Source organism: Piliocolobus tephrosceles, chromosome 11, assembly GCF_002776525.5.
Source record: "Piliocolobus tephrosceles isolate RC106 chromosome 11, ASM277652v3, whole genome shotgun sequence".
Taxonomy (NCBI): Eukaryota; Metazoa; Chordata; class Mammalia; order Primates; family Cercopithecidae; genus Piliocolobus; species Piliocolobus tephrosceles.
The window spans coordinates 59,530,173-59,546,118 of record NC_045444.1 but is presented as its reverse complement, the minus strand read 5'-3'; the positions used below and the strand labels follow the sequence as shown (position 1 = coordinate 59,546,118).

At 40.9% G+C, this 15,946-nt stretch overlaps 1 pseudogene; it reads left to right on the top strand.

Annotated features, from left to right (window-relative positions):
* The first annotated feature begins 8,473 nt into the window (after nucleotides 1–8,473).
* LOC111522180 lies at nucleotides 8,474–15,481 on the top strand (annotated as a pseudogene).
* The last annotated feature ends 465 nt before the right edge of the window (nucleotides 15,482–15,946 follow it).

Below are 15,946 nucleotides of genomic sequence, written 5' to 3'. Positions count from 1 at the left end.
GCTTTTTCTTGTCTGGCCTATTTCCAGGCACGTAAGAGAAAACCAATGAACACTTGTTTGGATAATTGGTGATTATACTCGTCTTAGCTTCCTTACTAAATTGTAAGCTACTAGAGGGCTTGAACCGTGTCTTGTTTCTCTGAATTCCCTGAAGACCCAGCTCCGTGTCCTGTACATAATTGACACCATTGGTTATTTGTAGAACGGAATGGAATTATGTGGCCACTCAAATGTTATGATAATGATTAGGCTCTGACAAAGATCCCTTTTATGGGCCTGTGAAAACAATCACAGTACTTGAAACTAAAATTCCCCTCCTGGGCTTGTGAAAACCAGGGTCCAGGTTAAGCAGCCCTTTGTGAAGCTGCATTCTCTGAGAGCGGGCGGCATCTGACTCTCCACTGAGTCACCTTTGGCAGGGAGCCTTCCCCTCAGTCTGCAGTCATTACCCTAATGAAGGACAGCTGGGGCTGCCAACAATGAACTTGCACTCTCAAGTGGCAGCCGCCCTTAAAAGAACAGTTCCCTCACCCACTAGAACAGCCCTCCCAGGCCAGAAATTGGCCCACTGGTTTTATGCCTGGATGGGATGTGGATCCATAGGGAGTCAGAAATGGCAGCTGCAAAGCATGCTGTTGATAGAGAAATGCTCAGTTTAAAGAAAAAACCCCACCCAGAGTGAGAAGCCAAACTTGCCATGTATTTTAAAAACCACTGTCCTATGTTTTGAAAAACTATATTGGCAGGGGAATCTGATACAGACTTTACTTCTGGACAGCTGTCCTGTTCATTCAGATGCAGGGTGAGCTGGAAGTCAGCCTTCAGGGCCGTGAATACAGGACAGCTCCAAGCAAGCAACAGGCTCTCCAATGAAACCGGCAGGCCATGTGCATTTTTCAAGACTGTCTCCCTGATGAAAAAATATTTTTTTCTACGTAAACCTGTATAGGCCACTCCTCTGATGCAGAAATCCACATTTCATGAGGTAGATAGAAAAGTACTCTCTGGTAACCACCCGCATCACTGAGTGCTTTCTCAGTGACAAATGTTACTCTAAGAGCTTTGCATGATTAGCTCATGTAATCCTCCTGATAGCCTGAGGGCAGGTACTCATTGCACCTGGCTGGCAGAGATGGCACCTAAGAAATTTGGCAAAAGCCACTGAGTTAGTCAGTGGTGGAGCCACAATCTGAACTCAGATACCCTAACAGCAAAGTCAACTATTCAAAGTTGGGTATTTTTCCAAGGAAACTTCGGATTGACGCTTAAGTACAGAGACCATACTATGTTATGTGTGTGGAAACTTGTTTTGATCACACACACACAGTGCTTTGAACATGAAGCACAACCAAGCCACGCTAATGACTATACATTGGAGGAGAATAACATCGGAAGGTCAGAAATGAAATGCTTATTTTGACACTGGCACGGATCTGAAACCAGTGTTGCAAGTGCAGAATGCCACAAAGTTGAAGTCATGCTGGTTTGAAGGGTTAAAAGTTCTGCTAGGTAGCTGAGCCAGGAATATGTCCTCTGTCCGGAGTGCTCACCTTACAGCGAGAGGTGGGGCAAAAGCCAGTGGCTGGTCCAGACTGCTAAAAGATTGCAGAGAGACCTATGAGATTGAAGAGCATAATCGACAGGCCTCACAATGTGTAAAAATGTATGCTTGATGTGGAGCAGCGATGCGGCCCATGGAGCAGAAGCGCATGGACCCATTAGTAGACATGATGAGGACAGGCAGGGGGGGCTGAGGCACAGCTGAAGAAGATAGGGAGCACAGGAAATGACATTTTTAAATGTGAGGAAAACTTTACACAATGAGTCAGAAAGAGATGGATGTTTCCTAGGCAGTAATGCTGCCTCATTATATCAAGTTTTCTGTTCTGTCAGTCATTAACTATACCAGAAAAGAAGGCAAAACACGCAGGTTTTTAGGAATCAAGCAATCTTTAACTTCTGTGGCACATCTTCTCATAACCAGACCATGGCAGTAAGCTGCTCAGGAAAGGTTAGTTACACAATGAAAAATAAAAATGGGATAGCACAGAATGCACAAGACAGGGCTGTGGGTGCCCGGCCCTAGAGCGCCGTACTTACCTGGTTTACCCACAGCTCCAGGAACCATCCCACAGCTATGTGGACAACCTTACACGTACAAAGAAAGTGATTGTTTTCATGTAGCTTTATTGATTCTTCACACAAATATTTTGTGGAATCACTTTTCTGCCATTAAAAGAATCACAATAAAGATCATGCAAAGAACACTAGGGCTGCATTACGGTAGCCTGGATGGTTGCCTACTCTGCAGACCTTGCTTCTAGTTTAGGACTCTTCAACCTGGAAGGTGGGAAGTGGAAACTAGGAAGAGAGTTTCAGTGAAAGGAAGGGAGATGGTATTTTAGAAGAATAGAAGCCTAAATAAGAAGATAGGATCTGATGCTATTACCAGGAATAGACAAGCCTGAAGAAACCTAATTATTATCCTAGAATATATAAATAGTTTACTAACTAGAAAGTGAAAACCATAAATAGCCACCAAAGACATATCAAAAGGAGGGAAATTGCAATATGAGAATTAGGAAACAATTTCAAATTGTAAGAATACTTTAACTTTCGGATGGGTTACCTTGATATTCTTGTGATGTTTCTTCCTAGGTTGAAAAATAAAGATAATGATAGGGCTCAATTAATCCACTTGGAATAGTTTAAATATGTAGTTATCAAAGTAAAGTCTATGGGATCTGGAAATTGTAGAAGAATTTTAAAATTTTATGTTTTCATTTTGATGATCGTTTCTAAAAATTATTTCATATGCGTCCAAGCATGACTCAAGTCTGGGAAACAATGGTTTGAAGTTTTTAGTTCTCCTCTCTCACTCTGCTTCTACTTTATGTTGTTCTACTATAAACTTTTCTTAGAATAGGCAATCATCACATAACAGTAGGGCAATGGAGTGCATACTCAGTGCTACCTTTTGCTAAATATGACATCAAATGTTAATACTACATAAGATAAAGGGAGCGTATTTACTTCCTATCAATTGGGCCATTTGGTACTGTGACATTGGCCATCGAAAATGTTAAATGTGGAAAAATATAAGGAGGCAAGCTCCATTAAGAATACGACCGTGATTCTTCAGAGGAGATATTTTAGCTCCTCAGATACTTTCTTTTTTAAAAAAGAGATAAAATTTGTTCTCACTCATAAGTGGGAGTTGAACAATGAGAACACATGGACACAGGGAGGGGAACATCACATACCAGAGCCTGTCGAGGGGTGGGGGACAAGGGGAGGGACAGCATTAGGGCAAATACCTATTGCATGTGGGGCTTAAAACCTAGATGATGGGTTGACAGGTGCAGCAAACCACCATAGCACATGTATACCTATGTAACAAACCTGTGCATTCTGCATATGTATCCCAGAACTTATAGTAAAAAAAAAAAAAAAAAAAAGACACAATTTTATATATCTATTTATTTTTAGATATTCTATATGTTTATTCTCCATAGACAAGAGGAAAAAAAGGTTGATTTCAAAAGACAATATTGGACATGCAAAATCTCAAATAATGGTTTAAAGGGTTTGATGTACTGTTTGTTTACCTTGTACGTTATTACTTGCAGGTAATGACAAGCATGTATTTATCTATAAGCCACTAATTTGCTGTCACTTTGCCAAGATGCCTTGATAGTTTTCTGTATCTGACTGGGAGATGCTGACCAGAATTTTAAGAGCTGGGCTGGAGCAGTGCAATGGGCTCAATATTTTGGGAACTTTATTCTCTCTGAGGATGCTAGGTGGCACATGTAAGTGTCCCATACAGCAAGTATGTTGTGGACCCCAACAAAAATACTCAATTGCAAATTCATTAAAAATTAGTCAACAGGAATGAGTTTTTTAAATCCTCACCACTTTAGAAATATAATATTAGCACCAAGACACACGTTCAAACTTCAATAACAAGTAAACATATTTTCCTGTTTTTAGTTCTCTAAAACCACATAGTTTTAGAGCTGCCTTTCCCTAAATAAAATAATGCAATTTACTAAGTTAGAGAGATACCATGTAATATCAATTATAAAAAGTACTTCAAGTTAACAACACGTATTCTTTTTCTTTCTTTCTTTCTTTTTGTGTCAGAGCCTCTCTCTGTCACCCAGGCTGGAGTGCAGTGGCGCAATCTCGGCTCACTGCAACCTCTGCTTCTCAGGTTCAAGCAATTCTCCTGCCTCAGCCTCCCGAGTAGCTGGGATTACAGGTTTCTGCCACCATGCCCGGATGATTTTTGTATTTTTAGTGGAGATGGGGTTTCACCATGTTGACCAGGGTGGTCTCGAACTCCTGGCCTCAAGAGGTCTGCCCATCTTGGCCTCCCAAAGTGCTGAGATTACAGGCATAAGCCACAGCACCTGGCCTGTTAAAATTAAAAATAGAAGTCCTCCACTCATTGAGAACATTCAGGGACTGTTAAAAAAAAAAAAAAAAAAAAAAAAAAACAGATTTGTAAAGTTCCTAGCCTGTTATTTCTGTAAATGAAGTGAGCACGGATGAAGAATACATTTCTGAAGTCTAAGTCGTTTAAAATTTTGTAGGCATTACCTAATTCCCAAAGGCAGGTTCTCTTAGTAGTGGATGGGACACTTTGAGGGAAAAGGCTTATAACTGAGATGCCTTAAGTCTATTCTGTTTCAAGATTCTAAAGAAATGTCAAGATTTACATACACACACAAGAACCAAGAGAGACTTGTATTCCCTAGTATCACACAAAGTAGTCCCAATGTAAATGTCTGAAGCTGTGTCCGTTTGATTTGATATATACATAGGTATCGTCGTTTTGTTCAAATCATAATTTAAATACTTCATGATTTTAGAAATAATAGAGCCATGTTTTCACCATTAAGGTGAGTGACTGTTCAGATACATTTGGCACTGTCTATAGGTTTATGGCTTCCAACTTGTTTAAGACCATTCCCAGAGTGACAGCTGATTTGCCACGGTTATGAAGCTTTCGGGATATAAACTATAAGAATGACAAACTACAGCAGTTGAAAATGTGTCTTCAGATACTCACTTGCAACTCCCATTATGTCTCTAGGAATTGAGAAATGAGGATCGAGGGACCAAATCTGGCCTGGTCAGTGAGAATATCAGTAACATATAAATATTAACGTTCATTGCAGTTAGTGTGGTATGCAGAAATATCACAGTATAATTGTTTATTGCCAATACATTTCACTCATGTTGCACAGGAATAAGTGAAAACTACTTTACTGTAATTTTTAAATGATTTCATCATAATAATTATAAAATATTATTTCCACTCCTTAGATGGTTAAAACTGAATTTTCTGAAAATGAATCATTTATACTTCATCTTTATTACCATTTGTTTCTATACAGATGTACCTATGTATCTGTTATTCAGTTTAGTGGGTGAAACAGCCTCTGGTTGTGACCATTTACTGGTGTCTGTGCAGTTAGCATTCTTGGCATTCTTTATACAAAACAGAATGTTCAAATAATTAAAAGCATTCACTACAGATTTCATGGTATTTTAGGGGTGGTCATGGTATCAGGGGAAGGAGGAGGTCTGTTCTTTGCCCTGCCAAGCCACCTGTTGAATCCTTTTCTTTATTTATTTTCTCCTTCATTATTCATATTCCTTCTCAGCTCACCTCTGTTCCAGTTGAACAACAACTATTTATTGCTAAATATTTATCAAGCACCCACCGTGTGTCAGACATTGTGATAAGCACTTTAAATTTATTACATCTTTAATCCTAAAAACAGTTCTAGGAAGTATTATTTTTAAAAATTCCCATTTAAATCTCTGGGATATTTTTTGTTTGTTTTTTGCTTTTGTCTTCCTCTTTTTTCAAAGCAGTACTCCAATTTTTCTTTAAGTAGCTGCCTCTGCCCCAGTCCCTGTGGTTCTGGAGCCTGTCAGGCAAAATCCCCTACCCCTCCTTCCTACCAAAGTGGGGACACATGACTCAAGGTAGGCCAATCAAGCTTACCCTGTGAGAACCCAGAATGACAAATGGTTAGGGTGGAGTCATTCTGGTGTCAGAATGCTGAGGAGAATATATGTCTTCTGTCGTCTTGATCCATGGAGTTGCCTAGTTTCCATTCTTTGCAAGGCCTTTTCCTTTGTTTCTGGGAGAGAACTAAGATCATCCTAATAAATTACTCTTTTTGGCAAAAGTGAATCTGTTTCTGTTGCTTGCAATCAAAGAATCCTAACAGATTCCATTCTTCAGATGAGGAAAAGGAAACTGAAACTTAGAGAGGATAAGCAACTTGTGCAAAGTGGATGGAAGAGGCAGGACACCCACACCAGTTAGACTCCAAAACATAGGACCTTACCCGTCATGCCCTGCTGACCATTGCAGCCTGGTGAAGTAGGGAAGAAGTGCCTGGAGCTGGAAGAGAAAGTACATCCTACTTTTTTCTCTTCCAGCTTTCTAAAATCCTGTGTGCGTATCTTGAATCAGATGTTGTACACTCCAGGTTTGCTCACTCCAACTAATGAGTCAAAACTGATGTACAGAATAGCAAAATTATTTATTGACTCAGACCATTACTTTTAAGCATACAACTTTATTACTGGTAACTAAGCCCATTGTATCACTGATTTAAGCAAATGATTTTATACATTATAGCGTCTTATGTCCCAGAACTATAAGCATGCAATATATGGACAAGGTTCTGCAGTTATGTTGCAGGCAAGGTAGCATGATGTGACAGAAAAATAAATAAAAATTGAAATCAGAAGACAAGCTTCCAATTTTAGCTCTGCCATTTCCTAGGTATGTTCCTAAACATTGGGAAAATTGGCCGCTGTGGGTCTTGGTTCCTTTATCTGTGGAATGGGAGTGGTAATGATCTTTATGAGCTTATTGTGAGGATTTAGTGAGATCATGCATCTTTTGAATTCTCTAGTGAACTATAAAGCCCTACAAATATTAATGCTATGTTTAATTTCAGGATCTAAAGAACTGCTATGTTCAATGACAATTTCAAGAGCATTTTACTTGTTGGATAGCCTCTTTCATCGATGCCCAAGCCATAGTCTTCTCTTTCCCACATTTTAGTCCGATGAATGGCAGAGCATTCATAATAAAATTAATGTTTCATGCTTCCAATCAGCTGGTTTTTGTAATTCTGCCTTGAATTTGTCCTCTTGGTGACAATTCTGATTTCACTGAAGGTAATCTGATCTGAAGGGTTACATATGGCATGGGGAGGACAAATGCCGCAGGTCACAGGAACAGTTCTAGTTTTCATTGATAATGGTCATAAATTGTTACCATTCAACTGAAGGTCAGCAGCCTCCCTGAAAAGAATCAGTGCTGCAAACTCATTTCCCGGGGAACAGGCACAGCACAAAGCCTGCATCAACCTTGGCCCCAGCATTCACCTGCTCGTTAGGGTCAGGGTGAGTTCAGGAGCAGCCCTCTGACCCCTGTATTGATCTCTTCCAGTGGTGATTGAATCGTATTAGTATCCTAACATGGAAATCTGGTGCTTCTGTTTCTTCCACTTTGCTTTTTCTGGGGTTATATAGAAAATACCATCTTTTTATTCATTCAGTTAACACTGAGGCTGTACTACATACAAGACATTGGGTTTAAACTCTGAGACGAATCACAGATAAATCTGCCCTGAGGGGAGCATACAACCAGAAGGAGCTGTAAGACATACTTATAAATAGCATCATTCAATATAACTGGAAAAAATATTTTAAAATCTAGCAAATACATTTTAAAGAGACAACCATTTTTCTTTAGGAAAAAAAAATACCAAAAGCCTTGACAAACCCTTCCAGGAGTGAAGGTAAGACCCTAAAACTGACATCTGGAAGGAGACAATGAAACAAAGAACGAGCTAGAGGATTTGGGGTTAAGAAACAGAAAGCAAAGAAGAGAGGGAAGGAGGAAGAAAGATGGGGAGTGGGGACAGGACAGAGGCTCTGGCCATGGGGAAGAATAGCCATGAGATAGTCTTGTAGCAGGGAAGCCAAAGAACTTTTAAGATGAAGGTTGTATAAGATTTAATATTATGCATCCATGTTGTAGTGTAGTACTGTAAACCTCCCTTCACTGCGCCAACTTGTTAGTAAACTTTACACACAAATGTCTCCTCCTCTGGGTGGTTTGTGTGGTGGGAATTACAAAAAAGGGAGGTGGGGTGACTCCCATATCTGCTGAGAGAAGAAAGGGCCACAGAAGGTGAGACACAGAGAGTTTACAGTTTTAGAGAGAGCAGTGACTTGGAGCCTAAGTGCCCATGAGTCTGCAGTTCCCCAGAACGTGATGAAATGGAGAGAGGATGTGTTGCACTTCTTGTGGGATTGGGTTGAGTCAATTTTATTTCAACCTCAGGGACAGGTGACTTCTGCTATAATCTGGGTGCCAAAGCAGAAGAGGAAGGTATTCTAAGGAGACTCCATGAAAGAGTTAATGTGAATGACGGAGCTTGGGAAGGATTTCATGGGTCCAGGCAGAGGCTACGATGGAGCAGAGCCTACAATGGAGCATGTCTCTGTGGGTGAGCACCAGGACATGTCTGGCCACAGCTAATGTCCAGCCAGTTGTCAGTGGAGAGAATAGTGAGAGAATAAACTAGTTTGGACCACTGGGCAAAGAAAATCTTGAAAGACAAGCTGAAAATGCTGTAGGTTGTTTCATTATTTGGAAAGTGATGGGGAGCCTACCTTTTTCAAGACATTTTAGCATTTAAAATTTCTTCTGATTTCAAATCTACTTATTTATGAGAAAAGAAACAGATTTTAATATGATTATTCCCATTCTACAGATAAGAAAACTGAGAAATAGATTATTAAAGTTGTTCACAGTCAGCATAGTAATGAAGAAAACCCACTCCACATTTCTTAAATTTGAATTCAACACCCTTCTTGTGCTCTGTGGTGTCCATAAATATAGTTTTAAAATAAACATGTCTCAAGAGCTCCAAAAGATTCCCTGGGGAAGGGCTGGGGGAGGGAGGGAGAACCACGAGGCACACTCCAACTGATTTTCTTGGGAGCAATTCTAGAGGAGAATTTCTGATGAATAAAATTCTCCACCTCATTACACAAGTAACTAATCTAATCAACCAGTCCCGTAAGTGGGCTAATTTCTGGTGTATGAGCTGCTGCCTCAGCCCACCCACTCTCCCCGATGCCCTTCTGTTCTTCCTAAGTATCAAATGACTGTTAGTAGTTCATTCATTCCACTAACACTCTGTGCCAGGCACTTGGGGAAGTGCTGAGAAATGGACTTTTGGGGACAGTGATCCATCTTCTTGTCCAAAACCAGAATATTTATCTTTCTCACCAATAAAAATGAGTCCATCATGCCACCCGCCAGACTGCCTGGAACCTAAGAATCCCTTGGAGAGTAGAGACCAAATAAATAGCTGTTGTTGAAACTTCTGTTTCCACTGCCTGCTCATACCCACTCATTTTCCAAGTTCCATATAAGCTGACTCCCAATCACAAAGGACATCATTCCTCCTGATTTTCCTAACTTCCAATCCTAATTTTCACTGTATACTGCTGTTGCATTCATTTTCTCAAAGTTCAGTCCAGTGGATCACATTCTTGCCAAAAAACAAGACAAAAGCAGTAGCTTACAGATCAACAATTCCATTCCTAGGTATTTACCCCCAAAGGAAAGCGTATGTCCACAAAGAGACATGCATGAGAAAGTTTACAGCTTCTTGGTTCACAAGTGTTCATAAACTGGAAACAATTCAAATGTCCATCATCAGAAACAGAGGTAAAATGTGGCACACTCATACTGTTTAGCAACAAAAAAGAATGAACCATTGACACACACGGCATGAATGAATCTCCAAATAATATTCTGAGAAACAGAAGCCAGACACAAAAGAGTATATACTGTGTGCTTCCATTTATATAAAGTTTGAGAAAAAACAAAACTAATTTGTGATGACAAAAATCAGGATAATGGTTGCCTGTGGAGCATGAATTGGCTAGAGGGACCCACAAGGGAACTTTCTAGGGTGAAAAAAATGTTCTTTATTTTGGAGAATCAGTAAGATGAGCGTATACGTTGTCAAAACTCATTGAATTGTACCCTTAAAATCTGTGCATTTAACTGTATGCAAATTTTACCTCAATTAAAATCATTAATAGTTCTCTACTCCCTGTTTAATTATGTGCAAATCATCTGCCCAATCCATGTAGTGAGAAAGTAGATTAGTGATTGCCAGGGCCTGGGGGAGGGGAGAATAGGGAATGATTGCCAGTAGGGCTGGATTTGTTTTAGAGATCATAAAAATGTTCTGAATTAGTGTTGATAGTTGCACAGTCTGTGAATACACTAAAATTACTGAATTGTACACTTAAAAAAGATGAGTTTTATAAATGAATTATATCTCGATTAAAAAAAAGACTCTACCCAGTATTCCAGGCAGTCATGAGATAGCCCTGAACTAGCTCAAATCTACTAATCTGTGGTTCCATACCTGTTCTCTCATCATTCTTTCTTCACATAATCCCAATGTACCCTGCATCTCCGCTTGTGAAATTCTACCCATCACTGAAGGCCTGTCTCAAAATCTACAACTTTCCTAGTCTTCTCTGCAGAGTGGGGCCCCTTTCTCCGAACTTCTGGTACTTGGTAGAGATCTCTCTTCTGAAAGAGTGCATCATTTTCTACCTGGAACTGTGTTTATTTCTGCATTTGTCTGATTCTTCTTCTTAGATTATAAGATTAGTGAGGACAAGAACTAGGCCCTACCTATGCTTGTATCCTTGACAGCACACAGATATTCCTCAATAAACGCTTGATGAATTGAATTAACTGAGCTTAATGGCTCTAACTCTATAAATTTCAGGCCAGGAAGAAAGCTTGAGTCCACTGGCAAGTTTTGTGAGGCACAGATGTTTGGGCTGTGCAGTGATCAACTACTCTAGGGGCTGTTCTCAAACTTGAAGATGTCCCCAGATCACCTGAGCAATCTATTACCTATCACTCTCCAGACTCTCAATGGGGATTCAGATTCCCAGCTGTAGTGAAGCCCAGAAGATTCACAAGGTGATTCTGATGCAGGAGGTCTGCAAACCACATTTCCGAAAACCCTGACTTCGAATCAAACATTCACCAATGAATAAAAAGAAGGATTTTACTTGATTTATTTTCTCTAGATGTTTTATTGGCTGAATTTTAATCTCTTTATGAGCACAATCATACTCCTAGGAATTGACAAGGGCTACATTTTTGCTGGAAGTCTTCCAAGTGGCCCAAAAGAGAGGTTGCATTATTCATGAAATTGGGTAGGAATGCTATGGTAATTTCTCAACCATGCTAACATCACAATAGCTGGTGCCACCTGTAACCAAATCATACTGTGACTTCAAACTTTGAATCAAATGGTGATTTCTAATTTCCCGTGTTTCATAGCACCACACTGCTTTCAACTTAGCTCTGGGCCATTTATTGTTCTGCCGGAAAACTCACTGAGCACTGTGTGGTGTGTGTGTTGGCTGGTTTTTCACACTGAGTTCTAAACACAGGTTCTGAAAGTAGAAAATTTTCATAGCACATAGGCAGAAACGATAATTCCACTCAAATACCCACATTGAAATGGGTCTTTCCCAAAACCAACATAATCTAAAGACCTAACAAACATTGTGATTCATTTGGATTTTAAACCTAATGACCAAAAAGACAAAAAGACCCTCTCTCACAATAATCTTACCTGCAAAAGGAAAATGAAGCATGAATTCAGCAACTTCTTGGCCTAGACAGGAGGCCTAGCACACCTGCCAGGCTACAGAGCTCTGAAAGGCTGCAAAGGAATGCAAAGAGCCAAAGAACAGAGAAGCGCACTCTGTCCTCAGATGCCCTGCATGTGTTTCCTTTTCATGGCATCTCCCTTTTGATCCATGCACCGATAACCTCCATTAGCACCTGCAGCACTCCCCAGAGTGGGCCCAAACTTGCTAAGCCCCGTGGTATCCTTGACCTCCTCTCAGGTTTCCTAGGCCATAGACTGCTTCTGAAACTCAGTCCTTGCAACTGCTACCCCAGTTCACCTTAGGGATGCTCATCAGACATAGCATTCCCAACCCATCCTCTTCATTCTGGCAAAGAAAGTCTAGGGCTGTTTAGGGATAAGGGATGGAAGCAGGAAGCTGAGCAAATGGACAATGGTCCTGCGATGAATCATTTGGTTCCTGGGTAAACCTCTGGTTTCCTTGGATCTCCACAGCCATGGGTCTCAGACCCTACTGTTTCTTTTTGCCAGTAACTCCAGGCAGGGACTCTATGTCTATGTCTTGCCAGGGCAAGACGGCACTGTCTGCTTTTGTTCTGAAATTGTTGTCACATTCTCCCCACTGGTGTCACTGAAACAGTAGTATTAAAAGGATGTGGGAGCAAACTTCACCTAACAGTACATCTTCCCACCTCTTCTTTTCACAAAAATACACATTGCACAGGAATGTGCCAGAAAAGTGTGCCTTCACTGGCCATGCATTGATTTGACCTGCAATTGTGAATGGTTCCTGTCCTAGCCATTCAGAGCAAACCATTTTCCCCTAGAGGTCTAGGGTTGTGGACACCAGGCTATCTAGACATCTCATTGGATCACAGTTAAAGATGTGGAGAAAGATAAAAAATGAAGGACAAGAGGATTAAGAAGCAGTTCCTTACCACCCCTCCCATGCTTACCATTCCTAAACAGCCCTAGACTTACATTGCCAGAGTGAAGAGATGTGTTGGGAACACTATGTCTAATGAGCATCACTAAGGTGAACTGGGGTAGCAGTTGCAAGGACTGAGTTTCAGAAGCAGCCTATGGCCTAGGAAACTCTGAGATGAGGTCAAGGATACCTCAAGACTCAGGAAGTTTAGGCCTACACTGGGATGACCTTGGAGATACTGAGTGTCTAGAGCCACTGCTATTCTGGAAGACACCTATCTAGACCTGGTGCATAGGAGCCAACTGCTTTATCCTCTGGGTTCACCCCAGCGACTTTCATCCTTTGGCAGCCATAGCTCCTGCTGGAGACCACAGTGCTTTTCAATAGACTTAAGAACCATTTCTCCAACCATGTACTACTAGGTGTGAATCCTTGAACAGTTGTTAACCTTTCTGAGCTTCAGTTTTTTTTCATCTGGAAAATTGAAATAATAATATATCCCTGATGGAATAATGCAAGTCAAAAGCTTAGTGCTGGCACCATGCCTGGTTCTGAGAAAGCACTCTATAAGTAGTTACTATTATTCTTGTTGTTATTCATATTACACAATATTAATATTATTAAAATAGTCGGACCAATTTTAGATGGATCTCCGCTTGTCACAGGCCACTTTGGCACTGATGCCACAAGTGGATGGAGAAACTTTGGCAAGGGAGTCTGGAATTTAGGAACTTGTGGCTCCTCTAGTGCTGTGGCATCAGCATCTTCAGGCCATGGAAGAAAAGCTTTCCTATCCAGGCTACCTTAGAATGGAAAAGAAGGGAGAGGTGATGAGCAAATTTGTTTACTCTTTCTCTGCTGTTGAGAAAATGGGTTTTACTGAACCAGGATGAAGTTGTTTTCAGAACTCTGACGGGTTTCCCAAGAACGAAGGTTTATGAGTGAAGGCAATTGTATTTCTTGTAGGCATTCTTTTTTCCCACTTGCAGACCTGGAACTTCCAGAGACAAGCTTTTCTGAGCCCTTGTCAACCAGCACCGGGATGTGTGTCTCCCTCCTCATGCCCACCCCTCTGGCCATGCCCCTTCCAGTAGGCTGAGGACATGTTCACAGGACTCAGCTCCGAGAAATAAGGAAGTAACTTAAGCAGCCTCTGACTCAGATTTGGTCATTCTAAGTTAAATTCTTGTTAGATAGCGACTGTTTGTAAAAAAGAAAAATAGCTAATGACATTATTCCTTATTGAAATATTGCAATGAGAATGCAAGGAATGTATGAACAAGGTATTTGTAGACCTTCACTTGGGTCACAGTAGTTATAAAAGCCAGAGATGATGATACTGTGATGAAAACCCTCAATGATACCTGAACATCTCCTAGGATAGAGCTCAGACTTCTCAGCCGAGCAAGCAGAATGCCCCTTCAAGCACCTCCTCCCTTCTCTCCCATCTTAGGGAGGCTTCCAGATAGTGACTAAGAACATCAGGGATGGTCGGCCTGGTAGTATTCATCAGCCTCAAGTTTTTAAGCAAAACTCAGGCATGTTGAAGACTTAGCCCCAGGGAAGGGGTGGGCACTGGTGGACTCTGCTGTAAGATCCCATAGCTCAAATTGTAAGGTATAAGAGGCTGATCCATCATGAGGTCAGTTAAAGATCTGAAACCTTATGGCTTGGGAATTAACAATTATCCCTGCTCAGGCTTGATGCCACGTGCAAGTTGGACAGTCCTGGCCCACTCTGCTCTCTAGTACTTGTGGCCCTTTCCTTTCAAGATGCCTGAGGAAGTGTACCATGGAAAAGAAAAGGTGGAGAAGTTTGCTTTTCAGGCATAAATTGCCCAATTCAATTCACGTATCTCAACATCAATACCTTCTATGCCAACCAGAAAATTTTTCTTCAGGAGTCAATCTCTAATGGATTTAATGCATTAAACAAAATTTGCTGAGAGCCTGACAGACTTTCTTGAGTTGAACAGCAGTAAAGAGATGAAAATTGACATCATCTTCAACTCTCAGGAATGCACCCTAACTTTGGTGGACACAGGCATTGCCTTGACCAAGGATGATGTCATAAATAATTTGGGAAACATTGCCAAGTCTCCAAGATTGAGCAGTTTGGTTTTTAGTCTGCCTACCTGGTGGCAGAGAAAGTGACTGTGATCACACATCACAATGCTGATGAATAGTATGCCTGAGAGTCTTCCTCCACTGTATGTGCTGACCCCAGTGAGCCCACCGTCAGGGGTACCAAAATGATCCTCCACCTTAAGGAGACCAGATAGAGTACTTAGAAGAGAGACAAGTCAAAGAAGTAGTGAAGAAGTACTCATGGTTCATAAGCTATCCCATCACTCTTTATCTGGGGGAAGGAATGAGAAGGAAACCCGTGATGATGAGGCAAAAGAAGAGAAAGGTGAGAAAGAAGAGAAAAATAAAGATGCTGAGGAAAGGCTCAAGATTGAAAACATCGGCTCAGATAACAGCAGTAAGAGTAAGAAAAAGAAGACCAGAAAATTAAAGAGAAATACATAGATCAGGAAGAGGTAAACAAGGCCAAGTTCATTTGGACCAGAAACCCTCATGATGTCACCCAGGAGGAATGTGGAGAATTTTACAAGAGTCTCATCAATAACTGGAAAGACCACTTGGCAGTCAAGCATTTCTCTGTAGACGGTCAGTTGGAATTCAGAACATTGCTACTCATCCCTCAATGGGCTCCCTTTGACCTCTTTGAGAAAAAGAAAAAGAACAACATCAAACTGTTCATTGTGTGTTCATCATGGACAGCTGTGATGAGTTGATACAAGAGTTTCTTAACTTTATTCATGGTTTGGTTGACTCTCAGTATCTGCCCCCTCAACATCTCTTGAGAAATGCTTAAGCAGAGCAAAATCTTAAAAGTCATTTGAAAAAACATTGTTAATAAGTGCCTTGAGCTATTCTCTGAGCTGGCAGAAGACAAGGAGAACTACAAGAAATTCCATGAGGCAGTCTGTAAAAATCTAGTCTACTGATTTAAATGTTAATCACATCTACAAAATGTCTTCATGCCAACATGTAGACTAGTGTTTGGCCAATCTAATGTATGGGTACCATGACCTAGCTAGGTTGACACAAAGTTCGCCATCACACCAAGTAATCCAGCACTGCCATTCAAAAGAGTCGTTTTGCAAGTTAATAAAAAAACTCTAGCAGGGTGGAAGCCAATTAGTCAGGAAACAAGCTGAGTCATCTTAGGGCTTCACTGAGAGCCGAAGGGCAAATGG